The sequence below is a fragment of the Oryctolagus cuniculus genome, chromosome 6 (genome assembly GCF_051225735.1).
Source record: "Oryctolagus cuniculus isolate XC-2025 breed Fujian yellow rabbit chromosome 6, ASM5122573v1, whole genome shotgun sequence".
NCBI lineage: Eukaryota > Metazoa > Chordata > Mammalia > Lagomorpha > Leporidae > Oryctolagus > Oryctolagus cuniculus.
Genome location: NC_142872.1, coordinates 147,335,826 through 147,353,306, shown reverse-complemented (window position 1 = coordinate 147,353,306; position 17,481 = coordinate 147,335,826). Strand labels below are relative to the sequence as shown.

Below are 17,481 nucleotides of genomic sequence, written 5' to 3'. Positions count from 1 at the left end.
AGGGACTCTTGAAGTCTTGCTCTAAACTCTGAGCCAACCCAGCTGTAAGGGGGCAGAGGTCAAGACTTCACAGAAAGCCAGATGCTGTGGCCAGCACACATTGTTTTACAGACATATGTGCGTATGGATGTGTGTGGGGTATAAATGTATACATCGACATGTGTGTGTATACACTGGCGAACACCCCTCCAAGCTTCCCATCCTTTTAGGTAAACTGAAGGAGGAAGGAAAGATTTCCTGTGAAAACAATCCGTTAACCCTGCTCATCTGGTTAATGTGTTTGGCTGTGTTCAATATAACCAAAGGAAAGGGAGGAGCAGGAAGAAGCTTTTGTGATAAGATAACTTTACACATGTTATTCCGTCTAACTCAATTCAATCTGACTATCTACTGCTCCTCAGTATGGTGACGTGCTGTGTGTGATCTAGAAATCATTAAAATGCCATCACTCTTATCCATTTATAAGCAATGTGGCCTTAGGAAAGGTGCTTGGCTCCCTGGTGAGATAATCAAGAAGGAGCATCCCTCTGTCACACTCTATAATGCAGTATGTCTCCACAGTAATGCCCACACTGACACAGTGGAAAGAGCAGTGGGCTGGGTTTGATAACAGCTCTACCAATAGTAAGATGTGTAACCATGACCAGTTTATTTCATCTCTCTTCTTCCCAATCACCCCGCCCCCGAAAGGAAACGCTATCCCAGGAAACAAAGAATATGACCTGATCTGTGAGACAGTGTGGTTGGGTTTGAAAAGGAAATACCTATAAAAGAACTGAGTATGTTCCAAGGATCCCTGCAGCTACTCCCACTGCAGCCTGCACTGTGACAATGCAGTGTGTTAAACATTTCAGCAAAAGTTGGGAAATTGCCCAAGTTACATCTAACTAGGGACTTTAAAGCTACTATTCTTCTTTAACCCATCATATATTTGTTTTGCTCCATGGGCACCTTATTAAGTTTTCTTTTCTTACCCCTCCAGTAGAGAACCTAACCACTTGGAGCCTAAAACTGCCCAATTCACAAATTGATGATTGCTCAAATAAATTCTTTAGAGGTTTAATGTTCCAAAATTTATCTTTGAAAATTAATGAAAAACAAAGAAGCAGAATCTATCATTATAAAGCATCCCTAATGTGTCAAGTCCAATGCTGGGGTCTTTCACATAGTTCAATACACAGAAACCACATCTAACAAATACAGATGTAAGAAGAATATTGTCACAGAAGGAAATAATTGGACAGGACACAATTAGGAAATATGTGAGTGGGAGAATCTCCAAGAGATGATGCATAGTTTTTTTGTTTGTTGTCTGTTTTCAATCAATATATACTTTATGTGGTTTCTATCTCTTATATGCTGTGCAACACATACCTACCTTTACACAGGTAAAGTTTATACAAACAGGCATTGAAGAGTGAATTATAAAAACATTTAAGTACTTGAACTCTGGATTGAGGAAGAAAATTAGAGTTTTGTGGAACTGTCAAGGAGTGGCTGGGTGCAGGTTCTTGTCCGCAAGATAAGAAAGAATTTGAAGATGAGATGTAGGTAGAGGTCAGTTGAAGAATATGATTTAGTCTCATATAAAGCAAAAGTGCACACTTGTAAGGGAGTGTGGGCATGCTCAAGAGACAGCCACACACAATGGGATCCTTTATATGATCTGGAGGCACAGACGATGGTGTCAGGTGGGGTTTAACTGAAAAAGCATAAGGGGAGGAGTTGGGGATACAGCTTGAGTACCACCCATTTCATTGTCCTTTTGGGGGGGCATAGATTTTGAAAGTGCTATATATCAGGTGCATGGGAACTCCTATACTATTATAATAAGGAGTTTCAGGCTTGAAATTTTATTATAATAGTCTTATATTGCGATAACTGTCATCATGAAATACAGCCAGTCATAGTTTTGATTATTTTTGGTGGCCCTGTTTCTAAGTAGCAGTCTCATGGACATTCAGTTTTCTGCTACATGGAAGGCAGGGAGGTTGGGACAGTGGAGAAATAAGGCTTCACGGAGGGGCAGACAACCTTAGCTCCTCTTTGCTAGCTACCTCCTTGCTTGCATCATCTTTTCCCTCCTCAGAAATCTTCATCCCTTAATCATTATGGGAGGTCAGGAGAGAAAAATTCCTCTTCTGTAGATTCATGCTGCTTCAAGGCACCATCTCTGCCTAGCCAGGGACTGAAAAAAATGCCTTGCTAACTAATCTAAAGCTTTCAGTGGCAAAGCTAGAGGTTTGTCATCCATTGTTGGAAATGGCAAGAATATTTTCTTGACCACCAGAAGTTTATGAGAAAAGTAAAAATTGTACTCATCTGTTAGCCATTTGAAGATAAACTTTACAGACTCAATTGGCTCATAAGGGGAGGCAGAGTTATCCTCTGGGTTGCCTGTGAAGACTCAACAGATAGGGGTTTAATTCTTGACAGATGTACCCAGGGACAAACTCCCTGTAACTTAACTTCAGTAGGAGTGCTGAGTAGCATTATTTTTTTTTTCATTCAGTCTGAAATTGGTCACAGGGGGATCCTTCTCTCCTGGTTTTTAACAAAGCTAAATCTCCTGGAGAGATTGGTTAATTGATTTTTTGGAATCTGGTGTTGAGATAACCTTGTTGCCATTGTTGTGAGAGCATTCTGAGTCCGATCTGAATTGATAATGTTTTATTTGATCTTGGATATCTGAATCAAAGAGGATGTCAAAGGTAAGAGTCTCCCATATCAATTAGAAAATTGCTATAATCTTCCTGCAATATCCCGGGATGCCTCGGGCTCCACGTCCCAGGATTTTGACCGCATGCTTTTGGTGTCCTGAGCATCTCCAGAGGCTCCCTTCTGGACTGATTCAGACATGACACCCCAGATTTTGAATAAGATCCATGGTGACCAAGCATCTTTGAGTCTTTTCATTTTGCCCAGATGTCCAGAGTCCCTGAGGCTTTCCTTGAGAATGGTGCTATATGAAATTGCTCTCAGCAAATTTTAAACCTCATTTTTAATAATTTAGTAAGGTGGTAGCATGGGTTGGTGCTTCAGGTATAGCCTGAAGTTGTTCAATATGACTGTTAAAATAATCCTGAAAGTTTTCAGTTAAAGGGAGAATAAAGAGCCCTTATTTCAAAGCATATGGAGAAACTTTTGAAGGGAGTATTCCTTAGAGTCTTGTCCCAGAACTACTTCCAGAATGCTCAGTCTGGAAGTTGCCATGGACACAGGGGATGACAACACCATAAGAAGTAATGGAGAAAACTGAATCCCAGAGTAAGTTAGGAGGGTGTTGGGCTCTTGTATGTGTTGGACCCATGAGTGTGGCATATGTAAAAGGGTTAGCCAAAGAGGCAGCAAGTGTTCCCAGGAGTGAGAGTATGACAGAACATATTTGCCAGATATTGGCAGATACTTTCTGCTTGGGGACCAAACACCTAATTGATAATGATGACATAATACGCAAGGGGGCACTCTTCCTGAAGAAGTAAGAAAATTGAAGGTTTAGAAGGCATAAGGGGAAGATAGGGCCAGCATTGTGGCACAGCAGGTAAAGCCACTGCCTGTGATGCTGACATCCCAAGTGGGTGATGATTCGAGTAAAGGTTATTCCACTTCTTATCCAGCTCCCTGCTAATGTGCCTGGGAAAGCAGTGGAAGATGACCTACAGCCTGGGCCCCTCCACCCATGTAGGAAACCCAGAAGAAACTCTTAGCTCCTGGCTTTGGCCTGGCACAGTTCCGGCCATTGGAGTCATCTGGGGAGTGAACCAGCTGATGGAAGATCTCTTGCTCTTTCTCTGTCTCATCTCTCTTTGGAACTCTGACTTTCAACTAAATAATAAATATTTTTTAAAGACCATAAGTGAAAGACAAGTTAGACCATGTAGAAAGTCCATAGCTAGATGGTAATAGAAATAAGGAAACTCCCTGAGCATGGTACAGCTTGCAAGCAAGTCCTAAACACTCTTAAAAAGCTTCTTCATAAAGGACCAAAAGTGTCTGATCGTCACAGTGTTCGTTCTAGGCCCTCCTACCTCAAAAATTCATTGTAGGGAATATAATTGGGTTAAGAGAAGATAATCCATGCTTTCAAATCAGAGTGAAGAAGGAAAGACGGATGGAACAAAACCAAGATTCTCAAGCAGAAGAGAAGCAGATACAGGAGAAAGGCCCAATGGACAATTTCTGGCTGGCTTTCAACATCCACTGACTTCTATCTTGCTTGCCAGGGTGTCAGGGGGTGGCTGGGTCCTGGTTATTGCCTCAAAGACAAGTATTTGAGGATGAGACACAGGTAAAGGTCCACAAAGAAACAGATTTATTGGCATGAAGAGCTAAAGTACACTCTAAACAGGGAATGTACTCAAGAGGCAACTGCATTAAAAGAGATTTAGGGGGGAAGTGTTGTGGTGCAGCAGGTTAATGCCCTGGACTGAAGTGACGGTATCCCATATGGGCGCAGATTCGAGACCCGGCTGCTCCACTTCCAATCCAGCTCTCTGCTATGGCCTGGGGAAGCAGTAGAAGATGGCCCAAGTCCTTGGGCCCCAGCACCCATGTGGGAGACCCAGAAGAAGCTCCTGGCTCCTGGCTTTGGATGGGCACAGCTTTGGTCATTGCGTGAACCACTGGGGAGTGAACCATTGGATGGAAGACCTCTCTCTCTCTCTCTGCCTCTCCTCTCTCTGTGTAACTCTGACTTTCAAATAAATAAATAAATCTTAAAAAAAAAGAGAGAGAGAGAAAGAGAGATTTAGGTCTATTCCTTTATATGATCTGGGGATGTGGGGAGTGATATCTTGGGTATGGTCTTACTGAATCTTCAAAAATCATGGAGTATGACAAAAGCCAAGTACTGCTCATTTCCCAGGACTTTTTTGAAAATATCAGAAGTGTCAAGGCATCAGGTACATGATGGGGAGAAGAGTGTCAGCCATGATGATTTTTTATAATGATCAAATAAAAAACTACAGGTCATCACATGGAGGCAAATAGCAACCATGTTGACTGGTCTTAGCAAGCACCAAATATAAGGGACAATTCCATGGAAGCTATTATTTTTTGCTGCCTGGGAAGGGAGTGGGAATGTGGGAGGCTGCAGCACAGGCAAGGCCACAGGGTGTGGCTGGCCATCCCAGCTCCTCCTAGCTATCTTTTTGCCTACATTAGAACCATGAAATCTAGCACAGGAGTGGGGGTCTAGATTTGAATGCTATTTCCCTTTCTTTCTGTGACTAATTCATGCTCATTACTAACCAGAGAAATCAACCATCTCTGGAGAGGAGAAGCCAGCAGGCATACCACAGAATAAGGAAGAGACAGTGGTATGAATTAAGTCCAGAGAGGCAAGTAGAAGATGGATTGTGGGCTTTTAAGGCATGCTAAGACCTCATTTGAAAGTCAATAGGAAGCCAATTAAGGTTTTAAACAGTTTTTATTTTGTGATTTATTCCTTTTACTCTGAGGAGTCTTTCTTCATAGTCCCAGTGGGAAAGGATAGTGGTTTGGTCTAGGATGATTACAATGCAAATGGAAAGAAGTGGATGAACTTGAGACATATTTAAATTTGTGATATTTATATAAACACAGGCCAGCCTAACCCACAGCATGTGTTTCTCAAGTTGGGTAGTTTGATTTCATGTACTATCACATTACACATTTCAAATACACAATTTCTCCCATACAGACTATTAGACAACTTTATGGAGGTTGATATCTGAATGCCTAAAAACTATTTTTCTTTTGAGATGAGAGAAATGTCTTTCTCCTTTTTGTATAGGACTTAGATCAACATCAGCATTTTGTGTCTAATATCTTGCAGAGTTTTATAACGATTTCTCTGTTTCAATCTATTTGCAATACTATGAGGGCCACAGTGAAAATAATTTTGGAGAGAGAGGACAAATTCATATATTAAATTATTTTTCTATAATTTGAATCCATATCTATTTCTGATACAGGATACCCAGGTAGCTAGTTAGATCTACTGAAGTGGAAGTCACCCCTCCCCCTCCCCACACCCAACTTCCCACCCCACTAACCCCCAAGTGACCTCCTCCTGGTCAAATTGTCCCTTCCTGGGATGTATCTCCTTCACCTGGGACCTGGGTGGGGGGTATGTAAAAGAGGCCCACAACTGGGGAGAACACTCTGTCTCCCTCACTGGAGACCAAGACCTGAGAGGTGTTGAGGTACGTGCATGCACTCTCTCTCCCTCTCTTTCTCTTCTTCCCCCTTCCTCTTCTACACACCATTCTCCTTCTGTGTCCACTTCTCACTCATGACAGGTATCTCTCTGAGTGGGGCAACCTATGTTCACGTGTGTGTGAGACTTTGCTTTCTCTCCTTCTGAATAAAACTTAACCTTATACATGCAAGGATTAAGAATTCCTTTCTTGGGGCCAATATTGTGGTATAGTGGGTAAAGCCACCACCTGGGATGCTGGTAGCACATACAGGCACCAATCTGTGTCCCAGCTGCTCTACTTCTGATCCAGCTCCCTATTAGTAGCCTGAGAAAAGCAGTGGAAGATGGCCCAACTGCTTGGGTCCCTGTCACCCATGTGGAGACTCAGATGAAACTATTAGCTCTTGGCCTCTGCCTGGCCCAGTCCTGGGCCTCATGATCATCTGAGGAGTGATCCAGTAGATGGAAGATATCTCTCTCTCACTGTCTCCCTCTCTCTGTGTAACTCTGACTTTCAAACAAATAAACAATCTTTTTATAAAAAAGAATTACTGGCCCATGCTGCGGCTCACTAGGCTAATACTCCGCCTGCGGTGCCAGCACCCCGGGTTCTAGTCCCGGTTGGGGCACCGGTTCTGTCCCGGTTGCTCCTCTTCCAATCCAGCTCTCTGCTGTGGCCCGGGAGGGCAGTGGAGGATGGCTCAGGTCCCTGCATGGGAGTCCAGGAGGAAGCACCTGGCTCCTGGTTTCTGATCAGCGCAGTGCTCTGGCCCCCTAGCGGCCATTTAAGGGGGAAACCAACAGAAGGAAGACCTTTCTCTGTCTCTCTCTCTCTCTCTCACTGTCTAACTCTGCCTGTCAAAAAAAAAAAAAAAAAAAATCTCTTACCCTTGAAATTTCCTCTCAGTAACTTTCCATCCACTGACCTCCACCCTACTCCTTAGTTATAAATTCCCACTTTTCCTTGTCAGAGTCAAAATTGAATCCAATCTCTCTCCCTCGTTGGAAGAACCTTTAGTAGTTGCCTCTGGACCAATAGCCATAACCCACTTTGCATAAAGTCTACCTTGCTATCTTTAACAAGTATCTTATTTGATTTTTTAATTTAACAATAGAAACTCCATCTGCAAATCTTATAAGTATGCTTCACATTCACTTAATTGGTAGCACTTTATAAATTTCTCTAGCATACATTTAATACTAGTGGCAGTCATGGAAAATAATGAAGGTATCATTTATCATTCCTAGGTTTTAAAATGTGGAAACTGAGTCTCAGATAATACAAAAAAATCTACAAAAAAGTATCATATAAGTGGTAAGTGACAGAGTTAAGACAAAATCATAAGCAATATGTCATCTTTTAAGTCAAGACTTTTTCCAACTATCCCATTCTGTGGGTGGTGGAAATCTCAACTTGAAGTAGAGCTCTCTCTTCCCCCAGGGGAGAGTTACTTAAGAAAAAAAAGTTCAGAAAAAATTGAATCAGTGAGACAAAGGAGCCTTCTATATATCTCAGCCCAAATAAGTCTCTAGGTGAGAACTCACAAAATTCAAGGAACTCACTGTTTCTTACAATTTATGATGATGTTCTCTTATAAAAGCATGCCATAGTTAAGTCAGCTAGGGAAGTACATAGTTTTAAGTTTATTCTTTTAACTACAGGGAATTTCAATTCATTATTAATCTTTTAAGGGAAGATGTCCAAAACTTACTTTCACAGATTGTGGTGTTCGGTCCTACAGCAGAAGGAAGACTCAGGAACAAGCCTTACTTTGAGGTCCTGACTGTGAATGAGCCAGGTCTCCAGTGGGAGCAAGGCTCTGGAGGAAGAAATAACCACTTTTCCCCAGCTACAATGCATTTGTTGACTTTAGCAATTTTCCAGGACAAAGGTAGATGCTCAAAACTCTAGAAAGTTAGAATCAGTTCAAAAAATAATTCGTTTAGCATATTAAGACTTAAGTAAAAAACAGCTATCTATTCTTTTAAGCCACAAGATCAGTTGAGTGACTGAAAGTATTCTCTGAAATTTTAGAAAAGTGGAAATAAGGCATGTAATTATTTATGAAACAATTAAACTTACCAGTGTTCTTAACTCTCAATTGTTAATAAAAATGAATTTTGCTTTCCAAAGCAACTTTCTGTCAATTAAGTAATAGAAAAGAATAGGCCAGGAACACATATTATTTTGTTATTTTATTTCCTTTGTACTAACAAGAACCAGATGCCACAACAAGAAACATCAGTAGGAAGAACGGAACTCAGTATATTCCACATTTTGTGCTAACTTAGTTCTAGATGCTAGAAATTCAGTAGTGATAAAACAAAATCTATGTCTCCAGGGGAGTTTATACTACTGTGAATAAAAGATATGAAAATATTTCATGTTTCTAAGTAACTCATTCATTCATCAAACATTAAGGGAATTCATGAACATTTCCTTTTTTATCAAGTTCTGGGCTAGATATTGTGGACATGAAAGATTAAGAAGCCAACCTTCTTATCATTGGAGAGTCCACACTGTAGTACAGCAAGCAGACAAGAAAGCAGTTAGTTACCAAATTATGTTTTCTCCCATTCAAACTTTCTCCAGCCATAGTCATTCCTGCTCAGTAATTGAGCACTCATTCAACTATATGCCTAGTCCAAATATCATAACCCACATCAAAACTATTGTAAAATCCTATTTTCCTTCCATCAAAATCTATTTTTAAAAAATACCACTTCTCATCATGCCTACTGCAGTCAACATGACCCAAACCACCATCACCTACTGTACTAGTTTCCTAAGCAGTTTCCAAACACTTCCCCTAACATTTGCTCTCATCAAGACACCTAGTGGAAGTCCTAGGATATATTTCCTCTCTATAAAATCTTCCTTTATTCTGCATCTCTCAGAACAAATATCTTGCATGAATTTTCTTATAAAGAACAGAAATTTATCACAGTTCTGGAGACAGAGAAGTCTAAGAATGCAGTGTGGAAGAGTTGCTCTGGTGAAAGTTGGGTTTCTGGTCTATGGATGATGGATGACCATCTTTCCGCGAGGTGGCGAGGTGGTTTCTTTTATTTTTTTATTTTATTTTATTTTATTTTGACAGGCAGAGTGGACAATGAGAGAGAGAGAGACAGAACAGAGAGAGAAAGGTCTTCCTTTACCGACCGCACTGATCCGATGGCAGGAGCCAGGTACTTATCCTGGTCTCCCATGCGGGTGCAGGGTCCAAGCACTTGGGCCATCCTCCACTGCACTCCCTGGCCACAGCAGAGAGCTGGCCTGGAAGAGGGGCAACCAGGACAGAATCCGGCACCCCGACCGGGACTAGAACCCGGTGTGCCGGCGCCGCAAGGCGGAGGATTAGCCTAGTGAGCCATGGCGCCGGCCTGCGAGGGTCCTTTTATAACTGTCATTTTTGACAACGCACTCACATAACCAAATAAGATCAAAATACTTTACCTCCAAACACCAAAACATTGAGGATAAGTTCTCAAAATATGAATTTTGGCAGTTGCAGGGTGGGAGGTATGGCACAGTCTACAGCACTTCCTCAGTGCTTTTGTAACAACCTCCCATATTCTTCATGTTCATCTGTTTATTTGTGTATTATCTGTCACACTCCTCTTGAACATAATGTTTTTAAGAGAACTAAGTTTATTGTTAATGTATAAATCACTATTTAGTTTATTCTGAATAGTAAATTATTTAACATGATAATATTTATATGATTTAAGCAACAATGGTGTCATAAATCAGAGTTAGATAGATTTGCTTTGGGTCCAGGCAGTGGAAAAATCAGGGGAGGTTTTGTAAAAGAACTGAAGTTTTTCAAGCTATTATCATCTGGCTTCTAATTCTATCCTTTCTGAATAAGGTCAACAATAGCCTTCTAACTGATAAAATATGTCCTTGGTACTATCCTAAACAGCCTCTTCCTTAAAACACCTTTCCTGACATTTTTAAGTATTTAATGAAAATTTATTGAGTGCCTTTGAATGCAGACCATAAATGCATAAAGGGTCCAATCATGGATAAGGAACATGGAGACTATTTGAATGCAGTGCAATAGAGCTGTGAAGGGCAAATAAAGGGGACCAGGAGGTGCCTATTTTATTTCTTCCTCCTCTCACCTGCTTCCTTCTTGCTGCTTGATGTTCCATGTTTCTTCAATACACTTCCAGCCCACATTTCCAGAAAATTCAACCATTCTTACCTGAGTAGATTTGGAGTTTCAAATGTAGCTATTCACATACCTCCTTGCTCTATGCAGTCCATTTCAGCAGCCTGTATCAAAGACTGATAACCTCACTATTTGATTCTGGAGACCCTTAGCAACAGAGCTTGGGGCTGGGATAATTTTACTTCCTTAACCTATTGTGCGATGTCATAACCACAGTGACAACACCAAATAACACGTAAAATTGAAAACCAAAAACTAGAAATGGAAGGCAGGTGGTGTATGAGTGAGGAATGTTGGCTAAGACCTAAGAATAAGTCACAGGGATGGCAGTGAGAAAGAAAATCTGCTTCAGTGACCACAGAGTCAGCAGCTATGGTTGCCGTTCAGTGAGTGCAGGCCCAGGAGTGGGAGGAGAACACTCTTTTCCCCTTTTTATTAATAGAAGGACCACCTAACCTCTCTCAATATTCCCCTGAACTCCAACCCAGAGATGATTGGTGACTAACTTTTTCAAGTTTGAAGAAGGACTTGAACTTCACAGATCAGCATTTTTCTTGCTCTTTCTCTCTGGCATTTTCTTATTTACTCCTCTATGTAGCAACTGTTACAGAGCCAGTGACATTTATCCAGTGAGGTTTGCATTTATCCAGTTCCTCCTATAACTGGGTGAATAAGCTCTACTAATTCTGAGGTTTAATATTAGGAAGACTCTTTTCTTCATCTAAGCCACGTGTTTCAACTTAGACTTTGTCAGTAGCACAGCAGATATTTTCATCTTCACTCACCTTCATCTTTTTCTCATTTTTCAATATATTCATAAATTCAAATGAGAAAAACAAGAGTATAATTTATTTGGCACCCACAAATCCTATGACTGATGTTGCTTCATTTATTAAAATTAAAGAAAAATAAAATTCATATTTTATATGGAAAACTCTTGATTCTGAAATATTGGCAAATAATTCATATTTTATTTTTCTCTTTTAAAATTTAATAAGGAACTTCCTTGGGAACAATGAGGAACATTCTTCAGTGAACATGAATTTTCTTAACATTTTAATTGGTTTATTTATTTATGATAATTTAGAAATAAAATTTTATATATTCATCATATATAATATGTTCTTAAATATGTATACACTGTAAAATGGCAAAATTGAGAAAATTAACATATGCATCCTCACACACTTATATTTGAGTGATGAGAACACTCAAAATCCACACAGAATCCATAGGTCATATATTTTAAAACTCTTTGGTTCCAATTGGAATATATCTATGATGCACATTTCACTAGAGACCATGAGTTTGCAATTATATTATCATCCCTCTGGTTTTAGGTGAGTTTAAGTATCTAGGCTTCTGTCCCAATCTCTTTTGTTAAGTGTAATTCTCATTTGAAGTTGGAGTCCTAATCTTTTTTTCTTTAATTTTACTATTAACTGCTAAAAATTCTAAGTATTGACTTCAGTCCATTAGTTTGGACCTTTGAGATCTCAGCTACCAAACCATCCTGTCCAGCACCTTCCTATGGCTACTTGGCCTTTTTATCATCACCGCCTTCTCCTCCAACAACAGTAGCTCTTTCTATAGCTAGGTCCCTCCCCAAATCCACAGCCTCCAGTTTTACTGCTTCTTTGTATATAGTCTAGTCTTCTCTATGAGCTCTGACCCATGGGACAAATGGCCATACTCCATTAAGACTTCTTCATAAAGAATTATAAAACTGGCATCACCATTCTGCCCCTGTGGAAAAGGAAAGCCCATTTAACTATATTTCTCCCCATTCCCATATTATTACTCTCTCCCAAACTACCTTCCATTCAGGTCTCAGAATACATAGTATAAACTTGCATACAATAAGACTTGAGCAGATTCTATTCCTTGTTTTCTCTCCCTTTCCTCCTTGGTATGTTCCCATTGACATGAGTTTTTCTCCTTTTTCTCTTGTGAAATAAAAATTACTGATGAAAAGTTTTCGAAGTTTCATATTTTCATTTTCCTTAACTAATTTTTAATTCTTTGTGACTGTTTTCTAGTCTCTAGCTCCACTGAAAATCTGTTTCCATGGGTTGCTATTCAGCCAGACAACTGCAGCCCCATGGGAAGAACAATCTGAATTAATTTGATTCAACTGTTGATTATCTTCCAAAACTTGGACTAGTCAATATGACCACATGTCAGTGTCTCCTGGGACCACCCATTCATCCTTCAATTCAGTTCCTTTGACTTTTATTCAGCCATCTGTTTTACTTGGGTAAAAAAAACCTCAGTTTTAATGTCTCCACATTTTTCTTTCCATCTATATTTTTGGCACCTTTAGTTAATTCATAGTTAGCTCCAGAAAGGAAACATTTACCATGTCTCAGCAGCTGTTCAGTTGGGGAGGAACAAAGCAGGGGTCTTTCTACTCTTCACCACTGGCCTGTTCATTCATTCTCAGCACAACTTTTCCATCATCCTTCTATAGCAAACATTTTGACACCTTAATGCTCTCTGATCATTGCTTTGGATGAAAATAATAGCTGCTGAGTTCACGTCTTATCAACTTACTTTTCAATGTGTATGGCTTCTGAATTCTAGTTTCAAAATCTGAAGTTTTGAGCTGAACTCCACCAGTCATCATATGAACTGTGTTATCAGTAGAGGAATTGATACTAGCAATGATGTTACAGGTATTAGTAGGACTGTGATGAGCAGTCTTCAACAGGGAAACCCAGTAACATCAAGCAGAAATAGCAATAGTAGATTGACCTCAATCAATGATTCTATCATTAAGGACAATTCTTCAGTCACTATTTAAACTCCAAAATCCAGGTGTTCTTGGAAAATTCAGTGTGGAGAATTCCTCCAGGAAAAAAATCAGATAATTTTTCTGATAATATGAGCAAATATTTTAGAATGAAATATGTTGTGTCAAGTAGTCAATGCCACAATAATGTGGTGTAATGCGTGGCATTGTCAGTGCATTCAGCAATAGGTATTAACAGGGATTTATGGGCTCACTAGTGTTCAACTAATCTAAGCTGATTTCAACTAGGCCACTCTGCTTCTCACTGCAGGTCCATGGGGCAGCTGTAGCAGGTTTGTTCTACATGTCTCACATCCTTCTTGGATCATTAGGCATGTTCTTTGAATGGAAATAGTAGAGATGCCAGAGGGGAAAATCAGATGCACTAGTACATTTTAAACCCCTGCCTGGTTCATGTTTTTTAACCTCCTGTTAACCAAAATTGCATGGTTGCGTTTAAGAAAAAGGGCAGGAAAGTATATTCCCCCAATAGAGGAACAGGAAAGTTATATGGCAAAAGCATGAAGAATCAAGGCCAATAATTGAATCTACAACAGATGTGAACATATTTTGTAGCCTGAATGGAGGAAAAGAGTTTATCAGATAATTATAGATTTGGATGAGCTTCAAGGTGTTATATGTTGCTCATAAAGTAAAACACATTTCTTGCCACAGTGATATGAAGTTAAAAATGTGTAAGAGGTCCTTCGTATGATGTGTGTTTATCAGATACACAATTATATCAAGTGTAGGTTGAATTCCGTGGTAAAGATTATACTTGATCACAAAAGATTCATGCTGCTTCTTTAAGGTAAAAGAATTTTTGTGAGGCAGTGACTGCTTATTTAGAGAAACTACAATTTAGGAATTTTCCTGTTGTGGTTGCATCTTGGATTCTCGAAGGAAAGGAAATAGAAGGCATGTGTGTGTCATTGTCAGGCCAAGGTCATTAAGAAGTGCCTATCACTCCTCTACAATCTCTTCCCCATCTGATACGTAAATGCATTAGACCATGTGGCCCAATCTGATAATTTAATCTTCAGATAGAACAAGCGTGGTCTCTGAATCTTGTGGGAGAACATTGATGCCCCAGAAATATTTACTTTGACATGACAAGGGGATGAAACTTCATTGTTATTTATGCTATGCCACTAAACCAAGGCATAGTTTATTATAGTAGCTTAAAAATGTGTAAGTAGAAGACTCTGAAAGTCTTATTCTTCTGGTAAAGAATAAGATAATCAAAAAGGACATTTAGTATACATCTACATGATCAAGCTCACAGCTAAACATATTGCACAGTTAAGTTTTTGAGACCTGCAATTTTTTTAATGAATTGCTGGTGTAGAATAGAATGAGAAATTGACACTTTCATGGTGTGAGTACAATGAGATGTACAATGAGTACAATGAGATGTGGGTGAATAAAGAAGAGTAAAGCCATAAGTTTTGATCAAAGTGTGATATCCACGGAAACTGCAGAAGCATGTTATACGGATGTACTTCAAAAAGCTCCCCCAGTGAGGCCTGTGGTGCCCACCCAGGAGCTGCACCTGTGCATGGCAGACCATGCTCCCGAATTGGCTGTCCCTTCAGGCACAGCCGCTGCTCCGGAGGCACAGGCAGTGCTGCGACCTCTCTAGATGGATGTGCAAGCTACAACTCCTCTGTACCCCCAGGTACTTGATGCCATGCTTCCTTATCTGGTCACCTGCTATGGGAACCCACACTCCCGGACACACACTTATGGCTGGGAGAGTGAGGCAGCCGTGGAACGCGCTCACCAGCAAGTAGCATCTCTTAATGGAGCTGATCCCCGTGAGATCATTTTCACTAGTGGTGCTACTGAATCCAACAACATAGCAATTAAGGGAGTGGCCAGGGTCTACAGGTCACGGAAAAAAAAAACACTTGATCACCACCCAGACAGAGCACAAATGTGTCTTGGACTCCTGCCGTTAACTTGAAGCTGAGGGCTTTAAGGTCACCTACCTCCCCGTGCAGAAGAGTGGGATCATGACCTGCAGGAACTAGAGGCCGCCATCCAGCCAGATACCAGCCTGGTCTCCGTCATGACTGAACAATGAAATTGGAGTGAAGCGACTATTGCAGAGATAGGGAGGAATTGCAGTTCCAAAAAAAGTATATTTTCATACCAGTGCAGCCCAGACTGTTGGAAAAATCCCACTCGATGTCAACGACACGAAGATTGATCTCATGAGCATCAGTGGTCACAAAATCTATGGTCCCAAAGGGGTTGGTGTCATCTACATCTGCCACCAGCCCCATGTATGCGTGGAGGCCCTGCAGAGTGGAGGTGGGCAGGAGCAGGGTCTAAGGTCTGGGACAGTGCCCACACACCTGGTGGTGGGGATGGGGGCTGTGTGTGAGGTGGCCCAGCAAGAGATTCAGTATGACCATGAGCAGATTTCAAAGTTAGCAGAGCAGCTGACGCAGAAGATAATGAACAGGCTTCCAGATGTGGTGATGAATGGAGACCCTGAGCAGCATTACCCTGGCTTATCAACCTTTCCTTTGCATATGTGGAAGGGGAGAATTTGCTCATGACACTTAAAGATGTCGCCTTATCTTCAGGGAGTGCCTGCACCTCTGCATCGCTGGAGCCCTCTTACGTCCTTAGAGCGATTGGCACTGATGAGGATTTAGCACACTCTTCTATCCGGTTTGGCATTGGCCGCTTCACTACGGAGGAGGAAGTGGATTTCACGGTAGCGAAGTGTATTCATCACGTGAAGCGACTTCGAGAAATGAGCCCTCTCTGGGAGATGGTGCAGGATGGCATTGACCTCAAGAGCATCAAGTGCACCCAGCACTCGAAGAGTGAGCCTGACTTTGTACTGGCCTTGCCCCTCCCATCTCACTGACTCTGGCACAGCCAGGAACCTTGTTATACCCAGTTGGTGTCGCATGGTCAAACCTGCATTGGTATATTGACTTCAGCCCGCCTCCAGGACAGAAACACAAGGAAGCTGTTTTTCCCTCAGACATTATTCTGAGGCAATAGAGACATTCACTGTGATATTGCTTCTGGACACGTCTGAGTCCTGGTGGGGAAAGCAAGAGGAACCAGAAAAGGGTTTTTGTTTAGGGACCCTGGTGCTCTATGGACATATATCAGTTCTCCCTCTCTGCTGCTCAGCTGGACTGGCTACAACAACAAGAAGAATCAACTTCAACTTAATCTTTCATAGCTCCTAAGGATGTATCTCCACATTGACTGCAGACCAAACAGTAGACTTGTTAGATGGCTTCTCTCCTTTCTGTTCTCATCCTCGTCATTTGCTTTTGACCCAGTGGAGCTGGAAATATCTTTATGATTCTATCCCATTATTCTAATAATTTATGTTTCTTTCCTTAATATTTGTTAATTTTAAAACTGGAGAAATAAACTCCCTTTCTCTTCAAAAAAAAGTTCCCCCAAAAATGAAATTTAAAAATCAGTTAATTTAGATATAAAAGTTGAGATCAATACATATTTTTTCATAACATGCATTTTCTACAAACTTTTTGAAATCATTATATAAGTTAGAAAGATGAGTATAAGAAATTCATAACTGTTTTTAGAAAACTTTTATTTAATAAATATGAATTTCAAAAGTACAATTTTTAGATTATAGCGTTTTCCCCCCATAACCACCTCCCACCCACAAACCATCCCATCTCCTATTCCCTCTCCCATCCCATTCTACATTAAGATTCATTTTTAATTATCTTTATATACAGAAGATCAACTTAGTATATACTAAGTAAAGATTTCAACAGTTTGCACCCACACAAACACACAAAGTATAAAGTACAGTTTGAATATTAGTTTTACCCTTAATTCACATGGTATAACACATTAAGGACAGAGATCCTACATGGGGAGTGACTGCAAAGTGACTCCTGTTGTTGGTTTAACAATTGACACTCTTATTTATGATGTCAGTAATCACCCAAGGCTCTTGGCATGACTCTTTATAATAGGATTTGTTAATGAAGTAAAGCAAGGGAGAATACACGTGTCTTAGAGAGGTGCAAATTCAAACAAATATTATAAAAGTTCTGAAAAGGATCAAACTACTGGAATGGTGAGAAATTGTTTTTCAGACTCCAACTCTTAGGCTGGGTACTTCAACTGTAGACCATAGGTAGGTGTGACCATATGCAGGGAAGGTTGTGGGTCATAGTGTTGTTCAGCAAAGTGTTAGGACTGAAGCTGGTACTTTCTAGTATGCATGATAGTATTCAAAGTATGTCTTAGTGATAGCAATGGTAGTGACATTAATTGCCATGTATGCCCAAAAATGTGCTAAAATTCATGTGTAACAA

At 40.5% G+C, this 17,481-nt stretch overlaps 1 pseudogene; it reads left to right on the top strand.

Annotated features, from left to right (window-relative positions):
- Positions 1-542: 542 nt before the first annotated feature.
- LOC100348888 (cysteine desulfurase pseudogene) lies at positions 543-16,034 on the top strand (annotated as a pseudogene).
- The last annotated feature ends 1,447 nt before the right edge of the window (positions 16,035-17,481 follow it).